At 37.4% G+C, this 8,050-nt stretch overlaps 1 pseudogene; it reads left to right on the top strand.

The window, feature by feature from the left end:
- The first annotated feature begins 3,008 nt into the window (after positions 1-3,008).
- Positions 3,009-3,658, top strand: LOC103734838 (annotated as a pseudogene).
- The last annotated feature ends 4,392 nt before the right edge of the window (positions 3,659-8,050 follow it).

The raw sequence follows: 8,050 nt of genomic DNA, 5'->3' as shown, positions 1-8,050 counted from the left end.
TTCACTGACTGAACCATATATTATCATTGTTTGAATGTATGTGGAAACATGTACATCAAACTATAGTATTCTGAGATATGTGCAGTAATATTTAGAATATTTTAGAAACATGTGTAAACCTAACATCTATGGTACCATCTTTGCCAATCAAAATTAAAAAGAAATATTTAAATAGAATACAATAAATAAAGTATTTACTTTTCTGAATAAACATCCAAACAGTATCTTCATTCAGACACTCATTTTATGAGTCTGTGTGAAAAGAGACCCTATTTAAATTTCAAAAATCAAGTATCTCAAGTAGCCTTGCATCTAGAATTGTGCAGTACAGTAATTAAATATAATAGAGAGGATAGCATCTGAAGGGTTTTTCAGGACTCAAGTTACATAGTGATCTAAGAAATGACTATTTCCAGTGAATGTTTGACATTATTTCTGGGACATAATAAAATGGGTAACTGTGCTTCTTTATGCAGAAAATATTCCCAAGTACAAAGTTCTATTCGTAATCCATCATAATGCATTTATTCTGCTCTTTTCCCTAGATTTATCTCATAGATCATGAAGTTGAATTAGTTGGGGGAGATTCATCCCATTTCCACTTCCCTTGTTTATTTTTCACTTTCTAATGGCAGATAAAATTATGAAATAATATTCTCATTGTTGATATACGTTAAACAAAAACCAATTGAAAATGAAAGATTAAGAAGCTCTATTATGAGCATTGTAATTCTCCAAATCAAAGCAAAGTCTGTAAGAAATAGCAATAAGAAAATGTTTATAACTAGCAGATGGATAAAGAGACTCCACCTCCAGTTCTTAAATTATAGCTGCTTCCAGATTAAAGCAACACTCTCGATATAGCAGTCTGCTATATATCCTCTGACAACATCCTTTTTTATTACAGTGAAACTGATGTTGAATTTCCTGAATAATTACATAAATAACCATGCAATTTACTTATTTGTGTGCTCATATTTAATGATATATTGTGCATGTATTTTTCAGAAATATGATTTATGACATTTTATATTACCACAGAGGGGTGTTTACTTGAAATATGTACTTGAAAAATATCTCATATTTGATATAATTTGATATATATTCAGAAATGATCTGATTTTTCAAGGAAATACAGGCTCAGAAACCTAGTTTCAATTAAATCATTCTGAGAGTACTCTTAATTCAATTCTCAGGTTTAACTGATGTAACAGACTAATGAGCATAAACCTATAAATTATATTCATTTTATTTTATGTTATATTTAAACAACTTCAAAACAGCATCAAGAAAATCTATATTGCAAAAATATAAACTGTTTAGCATATGTGAAGGCACTTTTAAGTAAATTCTGAAGGCCAGCAATCATGTTTGACCTTATGCTTTCCCTTGGATAATACATGCTTAGTATAATATAAACTAAAAAAAATAGTAAATACACATTTTTACTGTTACCCCCTAATTATAAACACTACTGGGTGAGGAAGAACTGATCCTCTTTAAGGGAGGAACTCTAGATAGACTAACTAGACCCCAGTAGACGAACTTGTACCGGGATGTCAGGAGACACTACCTTGACTTGATAGGCCTTAACGTATATGACAGGATGCATGAAATCCATTGTCGGGGGTGGCTATGAGAGGGTGCTGATGGGGAAGGGGGTACAAAGGGGACTAAGATATTGTGTATGAAATACACAAAAATTCATTAATTCAATAAAAATATGTTAAAAACTTTTAGAAAGAAGCCAATATTTTTAGAAAATGAAAGAAGTTTCTGAATGGTATCTCATCATGGTTCTAAAGTTACTTCAACTACATTCCTGATATATTTACTAGAGATGGAAATCAGTGATACATTGGAGATTAAGAATTGCAATCACTTAATGAATTAAGTAATTAATTACTGCAAACATGGTTAAAACCAATGTCTATGGAGGTCTAAGGACATAGGGGAAAACTTTCTAATGTTCTTTTGATAAATGGTCAACTTGTCAAATTGCTTTTTAAATACATATTCGCACATCTGGGCTGGTACCTACTTTGGTCATAAAAGCTAATTATTGTAGTGGTTAATGTAGAGACTCATAATTGTTCAGAGTACTTAATAAATGATTGTGAGTAGATGTTACAATTAAATCAGCCTCCCCCCACCTCCAAATTTCTGTGAATACAAAGAGGGGGTAAAATTAATGAAATCCCTAGAGGATAGGGATGAGTTCTTTGAAGTGCTGACTCTTGGATATGGTAAGCATGCTACATACTAGAACTCACAACAGATTTGATTATCTGCGCATGACCTGAGCATGATCAGGCCAGTTAAAAATTCTAACATGAAGGGAGAATGTTGTAGAAAGGTTCTGCCCCTCGCTGAGGTACTATTAGCAGTCTATGGCTGCTGGAGAGGGAGAGTCAATTTTTTCAGTGGAGAAATTGCCAATTATAAGTAGCCCATATCCCAGAAGATGACCAAAAAGCAATGAGCATTTGAGCATCACAAACTGGATTTAGTGGGTTAAAAATAAATCTGGGTACACAAACTTGAGATGATTGGCTATAACATACATGATGGAACCCATGAAATCCGTGGGGATGATATGCAAGTGGTACAAATAGGGGAGGATGTCTAAATATGATTAAGATATATTGAATGAAAAGCACAAACATTAAATTAAAAAGGTAAATAAATAAATAAAGCATGCAGTTGGGAAGGAGATATGATGCAGTCATGCTGGAGGGAGTGGAGATGGAGAGTAGACAATAGATAGGACCAAGACACATTGTATACATATATGAATTTTTTAAAAGAAAAATTAAAAAAATATTTTAAAATATCTCTTGCCAAATTTTCTTGTGAATGCTGCTGTTGGCATATTTCTCCACAGTTTTACCTTAGCTATTCAATTTAGTGACTGCACCTTTTTGTTTTGGAACTCTCTTAAAAAACTAAAAATAGGCAGGTGCCCTCCACCCTCCAGCCATCTCAGCAGGGGACTAGACTCAGGAGAAATGACCCTGGTACCCTATGAGAAGACAGTGGCAATGGGGCTCCAGAAATTCCACAAGTGCCTTGCCATGTTCTCCTTTGCAAACCACACCATATGTATCCGGCAGGACTGGAGGCAACTGGGAGTCGCTGCAGTGGTTTGGGATGTGGCTATCGCTCTTTCCACGTATCTGGAGATGGGTGTTGTGAAGCTCAGGGGATGCTCTGCCATGGAGCTGGGTGCTGGCACAGGGCTGGTGGGCATAGTGGCTGCCCTGTTGGGTGTTCATGTGACTCTCACCTATCAAAGATTGAAAAGTAGCATTGGAATTTCTTAAATCAAATGTTCAAGCCAACTTACCTCCCATATCCAACCCAAAGCTGTCATTAAGGAGCTGACTTGGGGACAAAATTTGGGGAGTTTTGAACCTGGAGAATTTGATCTCATACTTGGAGCTGATATTATATATTTAGAAGAAATCTTCAAACACTGGAACATCTCTATAGCAGCCAGTCCCTGACTTTTTTAGCTTGCTAAATTCACTATGAATGAGATAGTAACTTCTTAGTGATGCTAGAGAGGAAATTTACTGTGAATAAGGTTCACTATGATCCTGAAAAAGATGCACATATTTACAAAGCACAGAAGAGAAACCAGAGGGAAGACTTGTAGTGGGCTGTATTTTACAAGAATGCTGTTGTTGGGTAAGTTAAGGTCTTACAACTAGAAATCCAACCGTGTTAATGAGTCAGCTTACTGTGCAAGTTGGTCCAACCAAAGATGCTCAAGGAACAAAGCAAATATGCATTTTTCAAACCAATCAGTGCTTTGTCTCATTGCTGTGATTGTCAGTCATGTTTCACTCTCTGAAAGAACATTAAATGAAATTGAGATTAAAAAAAACCTAAAAATAAAACTACCATATAATCTAATCATATCACTCCTTGGCATGTACTCAGTTGATTCATCCTACTAACAAGATGTTTGCTCACCATGTTTGCTGATGTTCTTTCACAATAGCTAAGAACTGGAAACAACCTGAATGTCCTTCAACTGATGATTGGTAATGAAAATATTGTACATTTATACAATGACGCTCCACTAAGAGTTAAAAAAAAAAATGAAACCACGAAATTTGTGGGTAAATGGATGAAACAAGAAATTTTATACTAAGTTAAGTAACATGCTCAGAACAAGAAGTAACATATGTTCTCCCTCATTTGTGGTTCTTCACTGTGTGGGAGACAGGTTTGAGCCTATGGTGAAAGTCTTATTGACAGCATCACATGGTTTCCAGGAATCCAGGCTCTGTAATCTGAAACCCAGTATGCTAATGAGGCATCCTACCTATTATTCTGTGATAGGACGTTTTCTGTTATGCTAATAGGATGCTAAACCTGTTATGCTAATAAGGTATCCTACTTACTGTGCTGTGATTGGACAACTACCCCTATATAAGCTTGTGACTTCCTGCAATAAACAAGATCTGTGTCACTGAACCTGGTCTCCTGTGTCTAAATGCGCTCCTCACCAGCCCTGGCGTCCGGGACTTGGCAGAAGCAGTGACAACAGGAGGCAGCACAAGGTGAGCAGAAGAGTGGTCTCAGCCCAGGGTGAGAGGAGGAGCCTCGACACCCCTGAGAACGAAGGAGCGGCATTGTGAAAACGGAGGAGCAGCCACCTCTGGCAGTGACTGCACACTGGAAGTCTCTACATATGAGTATATATCCTAATGCAACCACTGGAGCCAGGAAAATTGAAATGAACAATAGGGATAAAGGGGAAGAAGGAGCTCAAGAGAGGGGTATAGCAGGAGACGGATATTATTAAGAGGAAAATGTAAAAATGGGGGTAATTAACTGGGGAGGAAATAAGGAGGGTTATACAGAGAGAGTGAGAGGGTATATAAATAATGCTTAGATGATATGAAAACAAGCAGTGAAATGTATTAGTTCAAAGTCCTATTGGTAAATGCACATACAATAAATATAGCAATGCATGTGTATAGCTGAAAAACTATATAACATAAAACACAATGCCAGACAGAAAAATCCTCCCTTTAAAAGTCCAAGAGATTCCCAAAATAACACAGGCTATTACCACATTGCTTGATCGCCTCCCAGAACTTTAAGGTAAAAGCCTGTTTCTGAAGATAAACTACATTTTGGACACAGGACTTGGAACTATTGAGTTGGAACTGACCTGGAAGCCTCCTCCCTGTAGACTAACTGTCAAGAAAGAAGAGGATACTATACAAGCTATCCAAGGTAGAAAACCAGTCAATGGTCCTATGCATGTGTAAAGCCTAATAAACAGCAATGACTGGCATGGCAACTATTTCTATTGGTGCAGCAGTGGCACTTTTATCTTGGGGGTAATGAACAGTTGTCTAATTGGAATTAAGCCATACTCTAAGGATGGGAACTCATGCATGGTACTTGTAACCTGGAAGTTCCTCTGAAAAGCTGGAATTGATTGGGGGGCAGGTCTAGAGACCCATGTTAAGCACACTAGAAAAAGGGGTGATGCCATTGCCATATTGAACATGGGGAAGGATGCCACGGAACCACAGGCAAATGGCTGCTGAAAAGCTGGGAGAGACTGGGGGTAGGATGAGCTGATAGGGGCATTTCATGCCTTTGTAAGTCACCCCCTCCTGGATATCATAAAATATGCAAAACCCAGATAGAATGTGTTATGTCAGTTTTGTCAATCTGCATCAGGACAGTGAGACCATGAGTGAGTGTGGGGTCTCTCATCAGGGAGGGGAAAATTTAGTGCAACAGAACTGTAAACATAGCCATACACATGACTTGAGACATCATAGGTCCTAGACCACAACCATAGAGCAAAGTAATGTCTTGCTTTATTCTAAATATTCGTCCTTATATTTAAGCAAGTATACCTGTCATTAGTCATCAAATATGATTCTTTTTACAACAGAGAGATTATTACAGAGTCAAGAACTGGTGAAATGCAGAGAATAAGAGTCTATGAGACACTTAACTTGAAGTGACACATTTTCAATGCAACCTCTACACATAGGATGAATGCATCTCACAACACTCACCGGAGGAATTTCTTTGTGCAGCAAATGGTAATTAACACAGAAACTCACAATTGGCAAATGTGCACAGAACAAGAAGTCAGTGTGCTAATCCTTTAATAGGACACAATTTCAAATCTTTGCCTCTCAAGGATCAGAGGAGCTGGATGATCACAAGCAAACAGTCTTCCAGACAGCTGGGCATTTGCTCATATGAAATCACAGCAATGGTGACAGCATGTACGTGTCCTATGCAAGTTCAAACCACATAAAATTGCACCACACACATGAAGAAGCGGGTCAGAAATTTGCCAATTGATGACTGCTGGGAGGGAGAGAGACAGTCTCTTACAGGGATGGGACTCTTGGCCCCAGTGAATGTACCCACTCTATCAGGCATTTAAGGACACAAATCAGACTCTATAAACTCTATTAAGGATACACACACACACACACACACACACACACACACACACACACACATGAGTCTACACAGTGTAGTGTGGATCCCTGAACAGGACTCCTATGTTAAACTTCACCCATCCATGGCTCCAGGACCATTGGGGAAGAGGAACTGGAAAAATGTAAAGAGTCAGGGGAGGAAGTGAATGACCATAACAAAACACAGTCTTACAGGGCCTTGCTCATATGAAATTGAAGCAATGCTATCAGGATATACAAGACCCATGCAAACTCAAAAAAAATTACAGCATAGAACTGGGGAAATAGGCAGCAGGACTGAACCCTAGCTGAGGAACTATTTTCAGCTAGTTACCGCTGGGTAAGGGAGAGTTGATCTTCTTTAAGGGAGAGTCTCTAGATAGACTGATTAGTCCTCAGTGGATGAATTTGTACTGAGAGACATATGGATTAACTTGACCTGATAGGCCTTAACATATATGACAGAATGCATGACATCTTCTGGGGGAAGGTATAGAGGGTGTATAGTTGGGGGAGGTGGTATAAAGATTATTAAGATATTTTGCATGAAATGCACAAAATTTAAATAAAAATATACTTTAAAAATGAAATAAATGGAGAGATGGCTCAGCAGTTAAGAACAATGGCTGTTCTTGCAGAAGACGTGAGTTCAAATCCCAGCACCCACATGGCAGCTAACAACTGTCTGTAACTCCAGTTCCAGGGGATCCAATAGCCTCTTCTGTCCTCCATGGGCATTGCACAACATGGGTGCACTTACCTACTTGCAGGGAATACATGCATACACATAAAATAAAAATAAATAAAAAAGTATAAAAATGAAATAAATAAATGAGAAATTCATAAAAATCACATCTTTGTTGAGAGTTGAGTGATGCATTAGTGTTCTCTCTACCCCTTGTTCCACTATGTTCTGAAAGGGACAGCTGATTTTCTTTAGGAGAATGACTCTAGATAGGCTGACTAGACCCCAGTGGATGAATTTTCGTTGAGAGATGTCTGGGTACACTAACTTGACAGAATAAGCCTTAATATAAATGAGAGAATGCATGAAATCTGTTGGGGGGCTGTGGGAGGAAGGAGATGGCATAGAGGTTATGAAGATGATTAAAATTTTTTCTATAAAATACACAAAAATTCAATAAAAATATACAAAAAAATACACCTCTTGACAGCTTTTCTTGGAATTCTTGCTGATGACATATTTCACTACAACTTTCTCTCAGCTTTTCAATTTAATGACTGTGCTTGTTTTGTTATCCACCATATATGATTTTTTCTTACTCAGCAACAGAAAAATATGTGTATCTCCACTGCATGTTTTCAGATGCCTGAAAATCATCTTTTTGAAAGACAAGAGTATTTTGTAAATAACAGTATATTTTACAAAGTTGCAGCATGAAATATATTTGTAGACATATTTTATGCACTCTTAAATTTAACCTTTATGTTCACAGGTATTTGTTTCTATGAAAGACTATACAGAAGAGAACAGTTATTGTTAGTGATGTGTGGGTAGCTACATTATGGTGATTAAATTGAACACAGGAATAAGTGGATAATTTAATTGCTAATTT

The sequence above is a fragment of the Nannospalax galili genome, unplaced genomic scaffold (assembly GCF_000622305.1).
Source record: "Nannospalax galili isolate Female #2095 unplaced genomic scaffold, S.galili_v1.0 scaffold75, whole genome shotgun sequence".
Taxonomy (NCBI): Eukaryota; Metazoa; Chordata; class Mammalia; order Rodentia; family Spalacidae; genus Nannospalax; species Nannospalax galili.
Note: the sequence above shows the minus strand (reverse complement) of the source record. Positions and strands in the feature narration are given on the sequence as shown.